The sequence below is a fragment of the Halichoeres trimaculatus genome, unplaced genomic scaffold (assembly GCF_033239565.1).
Source record: "Halichoeres trimaculatus isolate MK-OKI-2021-1 unplaced genomic scaffold, fHalTri1.1 fHalTri1_scaffold_14, whole genome shotgun sequence".
Lineage (NCBI taxonomy): Eukaryota > Metazoa > Chordata > Actinopteri > Labriformes > Labridae > Halichoeres > Halichoeres trimaculatus.
Genome location: NW_027437192.1, coordinates 26,056,168 through 26,064,628, shown reverse-complemented (window position 1 = coordinate 26,064,628; position 8,461 = coordinate 26,056,168).

The following is an 8,461-nucleotide window of genomic DNA, read 5'->3' as shown; positions in this document are numbered from 1 at the left end:
GGACTGTTTTTATATCGGTTCATCTCTAAACTCTCCACAAGGTGGTGCTGGCTCCCTAAATTATACACACCACAGAAGCCACGCACTGCTGCCCACCTGACAGACAGGAAAAGCATTACCTCATCCTTTCCTTTCATTCCTTCAGGTAAAAATAGACAGATTAAGACTGGGCTTTGATGAGAAAAACCTACAGAGGAGGTGTGAAAGCAGGGAGAGAGGGATAGAGGAGGAGAGAGACTAAATGGATCGTTCTGCTCCAAATCCAATTCCTAATAGCTGGAGGGAAGGTGGGTGTGAGGAGGGAGTAGAAAACAGTCAAAGAAAGAGAAGAGGGGGAGTGGGGATATCATGTTGAACAATTAAGACCTGCCTCCAGGGTCTTGGGAAGAAGCTTTGTTGAGAACATATAAATTGCTCATTGAGACTGGCTTTCTGCAGTCTCTCTTGGAAACTGCTGCCTCAAAGGAATCAGTCGTAAAGATAGCAGCTGCAGCCCGCAACCCACCATCAAAGAGGACTGGAATCTGTTCACAGTATTTAGAGATCCATCTCCAGCAGTCATCCTGGCAAAGCTAACACCCTCATACTGTAAACACAAACATGAAGTTAATCCAAGGGACTGTGGAGGACGCTTTGTGGATCCCATGTGGCTGACTGTACTTTTCAGGATTATAGAGCCATCTCAATTTACTTTAAACAGACTGCATGTAAACATTTCCTGGATGTAGTCTAGAGTTTAGCCTGCTTGCTTTTCTTTGGACTGAGTGGTGTGTGTAATGTAAGAAAAAGAGATACCTTTAACCAAATGGGACCTATCATAAAAACTTCCAATACAATCATTTTTAGCCAAGGAGTGTTCAGTATCAGGGCCCAGAGGACCAGAAAAATATTGTGATTGAAGAAGGAAGATCCACAAGTCAATAACTATTTAATTAAAAATATGAATATAGGAGTTAGATACCTGTGATTACAAATGCAATGAGGACAATCTGTTTTAATTGGACTGCCTGGCCACCTTCTGGTCTGGAGTCTCATGCACACTGTCGTAAAGATGTGACTTTTAACAACACGTGTTTGTTTTGGAACAAATTTTCTCTCCTAAGACAACTTTTTACGGGATACAACACAACAAGGTAAGGTATCAGTACAGCTACATAAGTCTAGTGGCCGTCTATATGTAGTGCGACTAGCAACCCGGTGCTATGACGTGTCCGTAGGCTAACGTAACAAACAGCAAACTGTCAGTTTGTACAGTAGTTTAGTAGCCATCCATACGTAGCGCTGACAGCCTGGTGCTGTGAGACATGTCTGTAATGTGTAACGTTAGTGAATCCTGGTTATGTCCTGCCAGTCATCTACCAATCAGAGCTAACATAACCTCACTCTTCATTTTATTGATTGACTCTCAAGTTTGAACAGACCACTGCAGAATAACTGCTGACTGTGGGTTGGAATGAACATTATCACAAACAGATTAGCCACTGTGTTAGCCTTTAGCTCGATTACTCTCCAGTTTAGCTTTCTTTAGCTCTTCTGTCCTTTTTCTGTCTGACAGTTAGGCTCTAGTGTCCATCATCACTACAAAATTAATCACAGAAATCGTTCTCTCTTCGCACTACTAAACTTTGCCACCTGGCCTGGTGTTGTCATAGAGACTTAGACTTTCAGTAAATCGATCCGGTCCTGCTCAGCTCTGTGAAGCTAAGAAGTAGCATTAAGGAATAACCTGTAACCTGTAATATTGGTGCTGATAATCTCATTTTTATGTGTTGATTACAACCAGGCAGATATCTAGAAGAGAGACTTTATCAAGATCGTCTCAAAACTCTTCTCAGCCCCTTAAATTTTAAAATTTGATAACGACAACTTTAACTGTATAATGAAATAGAATCCAACTCCACTAGGGATTTTTTAAATGATTTGTTTTCACATATTCAACTTTTATTTAACTTTACGCCCACTCTCAAGAACTGAAAACCAGGGGTGCAAACGACCACAAAGATACAACAGAACTGTTAAACTATATTCAAACAGTATGTATCATACGGTACATACTGCATTTGGTCTGCAGTTTCCAAATTCAGCCTCAGTTTGTCTCTACATGTTAACTGGGATTGGCTGATTAACCTGTCCAAGGTGTTCCCAACCTCTTATTCAATCCAAACAGCTGGGATAGGCTCCAGCCTGACCCCACCCCCCACAATTTCAAGTTCAGATAAATGTCAGAGATTAAAGGATTATATTGCAGGGTAAAAGTGATTGATAAAAAGTGACAATTGGAGTAATAGATTACTGGTTAATGTAGCCATGTAAGAGTCCTCAATAAACCAATGATAGTGCACAAATACGTAGATTATAGTTGGAGGTAAACCCAGGAACCTTGAGAAGTCATGGTATACTGATCCTAATTTCTCTTAATCTTCCTTCCAGCTACTTTTCTTTGCTTTCATTTTCTAATTTGTGTTAAGCTGAAATTACTAACTCAAGCCGTACAGTATCTCTGTGGGTTTTAGCTGTGACCTGATTCTGTTTGACAATTCACTGCAAGTGTGACACATATTTCTGTGGGAGTGATTGATGACACATCAAAGCAAACTCATCTCCTGCCCCTTAGCTTTTTGTGTTTCATCACACCCATCAGCTAAGCACTGAGTTCACTGACAAATATAGAACATGAAATCATCACTCAAAACTTATTGTTTAATTTTATTTATTCATTAAGAATCACCGGCACTTCTACTTCACACCCAGGCCGCCTGTTTGGGAAGTAAACTACGTAAAACATTGTGCAAGATTTCACACAAATGTGAAATATTGAGTGATGGTTTGAATTTGTTTCTTTTATTCTGAAGGGATGAGTCTAGTTCAAGGGGATTGAGCTTTCAGGTGTGGTTTAAAGAAAGTGATCCAATTGGGATTGAAAAGCATTCTGGGTAATATTTTATTCCAAATATTTTTATTAAATGTGGTTTAGAAATAGAATGAAATAATGTGCTTGCTTTTCAAACCACCATCTGGAGGAGTTTTTACCCCAAGTTTTAAAGAGAGGGGTCAAGACTAGGCTGGTGGTGTATTAGATCTGTTCTTATGTTGTCCCCAGAGAGCTAGCTGGACCTGACTCTGTACTGGTAAAACTAAGTCCAATCCAACAACCAACCTGTTAACCAAGCCAATAACTCAACCAACCAAGCATTCAAACAAACAACAAATATGAGCAAATCCAACCCAGATTTCTGCTTGGAATGACACTTGCACTTTCATCCTCTGGTTAATTTGTTGGAAGTTAAACTTGTTTCATTTAAGATTTTTTTTTTTTTTTTTTTTTTTTTTTTTTTATCCTTGAAAAAAAAATATGTACGGTAAGACTTTTTTCATCAAAACTACATATGTCAACTTTGAGGGCCAGTTGTTCAAAGAATTTAATCTGGATCAAAATGATCCAGATTTGGAAATCACATTTCTTACTATCCAGGATCTGGTAATCTGAGTTTTGTGCCGGTTTTTCAAAGCAACATTGGATTGGATCACCCTGATTCGGATACACAGTTTTTGAGATCACCAAATCCGGATTACCAGTGGTCTTAATGGGACAACGTATCACAATGTGGGCTACCAGCTCTGTAAAGAACAACAGGTAGAAGAGCCAACATGAGGTCATTGTTGGTGGGTTTTTTTTAATTTGAGAGAAAAAAAATCAACATTAACATCCACTTCTATTTTTTATTTCTTTTATGAGCCGTCATCTGCGCCACAGCAAATTAATAACAAATATACAAAAAAAAGGGGGATATTTTGCAAAGGTACAAAATGTTAAAAAGAGGCTAAATGTCCAATATTTAGCAAAATAATAACAATAATAATAATAATAATAATAATAATAATAATAATAATAATAATAATAATAATAATAAAAATTGTTCAGGGTTCTTCTTCAGCATTCTTAAGCTCTGCTTTTAGAAGGTGGGTCTGAAGTTTTTCTCTGGTTTGCTGCAGTTTGGTTGGCTTGATTTGTTCCTCTGCCGGTAATATCTGTGCTTCCGCTCTTTCAGTTTCTCATTGTTTTTACTTTACTACACTGAAAGGCTTCATTGGTAGCCTAAGGTGACTTTATCTCCCTTATTACTGTAACGGTTAAACAAGTCAAGTTCAAAATAAAAATCAAAGTATGGAAACTAAATTGTCCAAATGTTGTATTATATGACCAACTTTTAAGTTTTACTACATCTTCTCCTGAATCCACCTTGAAATCCTGCCCCCTGTTGGGATCAGGATAATCCAGCATTTTTGGATCAAAGTGATCCAAATCCTGCTGAAAAGTTCTGAACAACACAAATTGAAGATTTGATACATATTAATACTAGGATTGGATTACGTGATCTAACCTGATTTTGAAATCCTTCTTTCCCTTTTGAACAACCCATTTTCAGGATATAATCCAATCTGATTACCAAAATCTGATTGGATTACCTTTGAACAACTGTCCCTAAGTGATAGGGGCCACAAGGTCCTTAACATCCAATAAACACAACCAGTTTACCAAGTAGTCTCACTATAAAGGTACAAGAGATAGATTTGACCTCACAAAGGTGACAGAGGTAGATATATTTGATGATCAAGAACACCATTACTTGTTAAGATACTATTATTGGCTTCTTCCTTGTATAGTTCACAGAACTGTTTATTGAGAAAATGTCAGAAGGTATCATGGTTTGTTCTATATTTGAGCAAGAGTGGAAGTAAAAACATTCACTCCTGTTATTCTAATTAAATAACTTCTGTGCACTTTAACATGGTAATCCAGTTATCAGTCAAAACTTAAAAACTCACTAATTTAAACCCAAATACACTAACCAGACACTTTATTTGGTGCATCTTCTTATTACTTTCAGAGCTGTCTTGATCCTTGGTGTTATAGATTCAACAAGCTGATGGAAACATACCTTAGAGATTTTCTCCATATTGGCATGATAGCATCACACAGTTGCTGCAGATTTGTCGGCTGAACATCCATGATGAGAAGCCCACATCCTGAAGGAGCTCTACTGGATTGAGATCTGGTGACTGTGGAGCTTGTGTGAATTGTAGCCTCGGTTTCCTGTTCTTAGCTGACAGGAGGGTCACCCGGTGTGGTCTTCTGCTGCTGTAGACCATCTGCCTCAAGGTTGGACGTGTTGTGTGTTCAGAGATGCTCTTCTGCAGACCTCGGTTGTATCCAGTGGTTATTTAAGTTACTGTTGTCTTTCTATCAGCTCCAACCAGTCTGTCCATTCTCCTCTGACCTCTGGCATCAACAAGGCATTTTGGCCCACAGAACTGCGGCTCACTGGATATTTTCTCTTTTTGGGACCATTCTCTGTAAACTCTGGAGATGGTTGTTGGTGAAAATCCCAGAAGATCAGGAGTCTGAAAAATACTCTGACCAACAACCATGCCACATTTTTGCCTTAAAATTACCTTTCTTCTTCATTCTGATGCTCAGTTTGAACTTCAGCGGGCTGTCTTCACCATGTCAACACGATTAAACCCACTGGGCTGCTGCCATATGATTGGCTGATTGGCTGATTGGATATTCATGTTAACGAGCAGCTGAACAGGTGTGCCTTATTAAGTGGCTGGTGAGCGTATGTGTTGTGTCAAAAATCTCTTATACTAATGGTCCCCCTGGGGTAGACTTTGAATGTCATTTCTTCCTTACATCCTTCTAGTTTTGAATTTGTTGTGCCTTCCAAAACATACTTCTCTCTTTCTTTGCCAATAGTGGTAGCATAAACTCCATTTAAGTAGTAAAGATTTAAATGTGTGTTTCTTTTATTGTAACTATTCATTGACTTTAAAAAGCAGCTTATGAAGCCCTTGTCTAACAGCACTTTTTGTGATTCTGCTGTTAAAGTAAAAAAAAAAAAAAAATCAGCTAAGAACACTATAAGAAGCCACTGCTTTGTCTATCGAACTTCATGTTGCGTTTTCTCATCCATTGACTTTACAGCTGTGATAAATAGAAATCATTTCACTGAGAGCATATTAGTAAGCAGTACCGCCATGCTCAACAAGAAGGTTTAGAATTTTAAAAACAGCAGATGTTTCAGCTCCCTGCTGATAGAAAGCATCCTTCTATAAAGAGCTCCTGGAAATGGGTCTGTGCATGTGCCCGCTCTCTGAGTCATACAGCGATGGTTGATGGGTTGAACCCACAGAATTCTGCCACTGAAGTGTAATTCATCCTTTATGTTTTTCTCTTTGTTGAATGTAGTGCATTGAAACATGCACTTGATCAAAAAGCCCGCACAGTGTAAGGCACAGTGCTACATGGAGTCCATTAGCCATTGAGACAAGCAGGGAGGCAACACTTGAGATGGAGAGATGTAAAGAGAGCGTGATTGTAGCTGAAAGGTTCAAGGCGAGTACCAAGAAAATAAATCAGAACTGGGCTGACGTGATCTTCAGAGTGAAAGCAGGATACAAAGCCTATCAGGTAGAACAGGCTGTGAGCAACATCTGAGAGCAGCTACCAGGAGGAGGAATCCTCAGACAAGGACAAGTATTGTAATCACAAACACAATAAATGGAGATGAGTCTCAGTAGACGTGGATGCAAGCAGTCAGAGTGAGCTCTTGTCATGTTTTCATTTGTTTACCACAGGTAATGGGATCTATCTACCGCTGCAGACAGTACATGCTATGTGTCTTAGAGTACTGAGTGAGTACTTCCAACCTCCTGAACAAAACAGAGATAGACTGATGAAGTACCATTCTATGTTTTTATAAACAACATACATACATACACCGAAAAAACAAAAACATCACAAAATCAAACACAACTGGCATCAGGCCAGGCACAAACTAGATGACTTTTAATTCTTCACTGATCTCAAAGTTGGTGACCACACATATAGATGGTTCACAATGTTTTTAACATGACAATCCTCGGATCAAACCTGTTAAATGATCTAGTAAAAGTGATGGACCACTCTTTTAATATTTGGGGCAACAGTTCTACAAATATGAGATCACAACTTCTGGAGATAAACACAAAATCATTTGGCACACAACCACGCCCCAATTCATCTATCGAAAGGACATCTGTTAGAGGCATCAGGAGGAGGTGTCATCGACCTCGACATCTGCTTTGCCAGCGTCAGCCACACAGTCCACTCCCACGGCCTCGCACAGGAAGTCTTTACGAGGGGATCAATAATCAGCGTCTGCTAAGTGAAATTGAACATTGTACAGGAAACACTATAGTACAAGATAAAATTAGAAACAATGAAAACAAGCACTTGCTAAGAGCACTGAGAAACTTCAGTATTGAATAAACACCTAAAAAAAAGACAAACCTGGAGACAACACAACAAAATAAAGACAAAAAAAGAAGACAAACACATTATTAGGTAGAAGTTACTGAATATTTTAGTGTAATCTTTGTTTCCCTGTTGCACCTCCCGTTGGTTTACACCCTGTGACCACAATAAGTCTTGATTTCCCAATCATGCCATAGGGGCTGGTGTTAACAGCATCTGGTGTTTTACGGGTTAAGCTTGACTTTGTTATGTGACTAATCCAACCTTATGCCCAGTTTGTTAAAAGTACACTGCTCAAAACAATAAAGGGAACACTTCAACAACACAGTGTAACTTCAAGTCAATCACATTCCTGTGAAATCAAACGGTCCACTTAGGAAGCAACACTGGTTGACAATCAGTTTCACATGTTGTTGTGCAAATGGAAAAGACAACAGGTGGTATTATAAGCAATTAGCAAGACCCCCCATTAAAGGAGTAGTTCTGCAGGTGGTGACCACAGACCACTTCTCAGTTCCTGAGCTTTCTGGATGATGTTTTGGTCACTTTTGAACGCTGGCGGTGCTTTCACTCTAGTGGTAGCATGAGACGGAGTCTACAACCCACACAAGTGGCTCAGGTAGTGCAGCTCATCCAGGATGGCTCATCAATGTGAGCTGTGGCAAGAAGGTTTGCTGTGTCTGTCAGCGTAGTGTCCAGAGCATGGAGGCGCTACCAGGAGACAGGCCAGTACATCAGGAGATGTGGAGGAGGCCGTAGGAGGGCAACGACCCAGCAGCAGGACCACTATCTCTTCCTTTGTGCAAGGAGGAACAGGAGGATCATTGACAGAGCCCTGCAAAATGAGCTCCAGCAGGCCACAAATGTGCATGTGTCTGCTCAAAGGGTCAGAAACAGACTCCATGAGGGTGGTGTGAGGGCCTGATGTCCACAGGTGGGGGTTGTACTCACAGTCCAGCACCATGCAGGATGTTTGGCGTTTGCCAGAGAACACCAAGATTGTCAAATTGGCCACTTCTTCACTGAGGGTAGCAGGTTCACACTGAGCACATGTGACAGACGTGACAGAGTCTGGAGACGCTGTGGAGAACGTTCTGCTGCCTGCAACATCCTCCATCATGACCGCTTTGACAGTGGGTCAGTAATGGTGTGGGGTGGCATTTC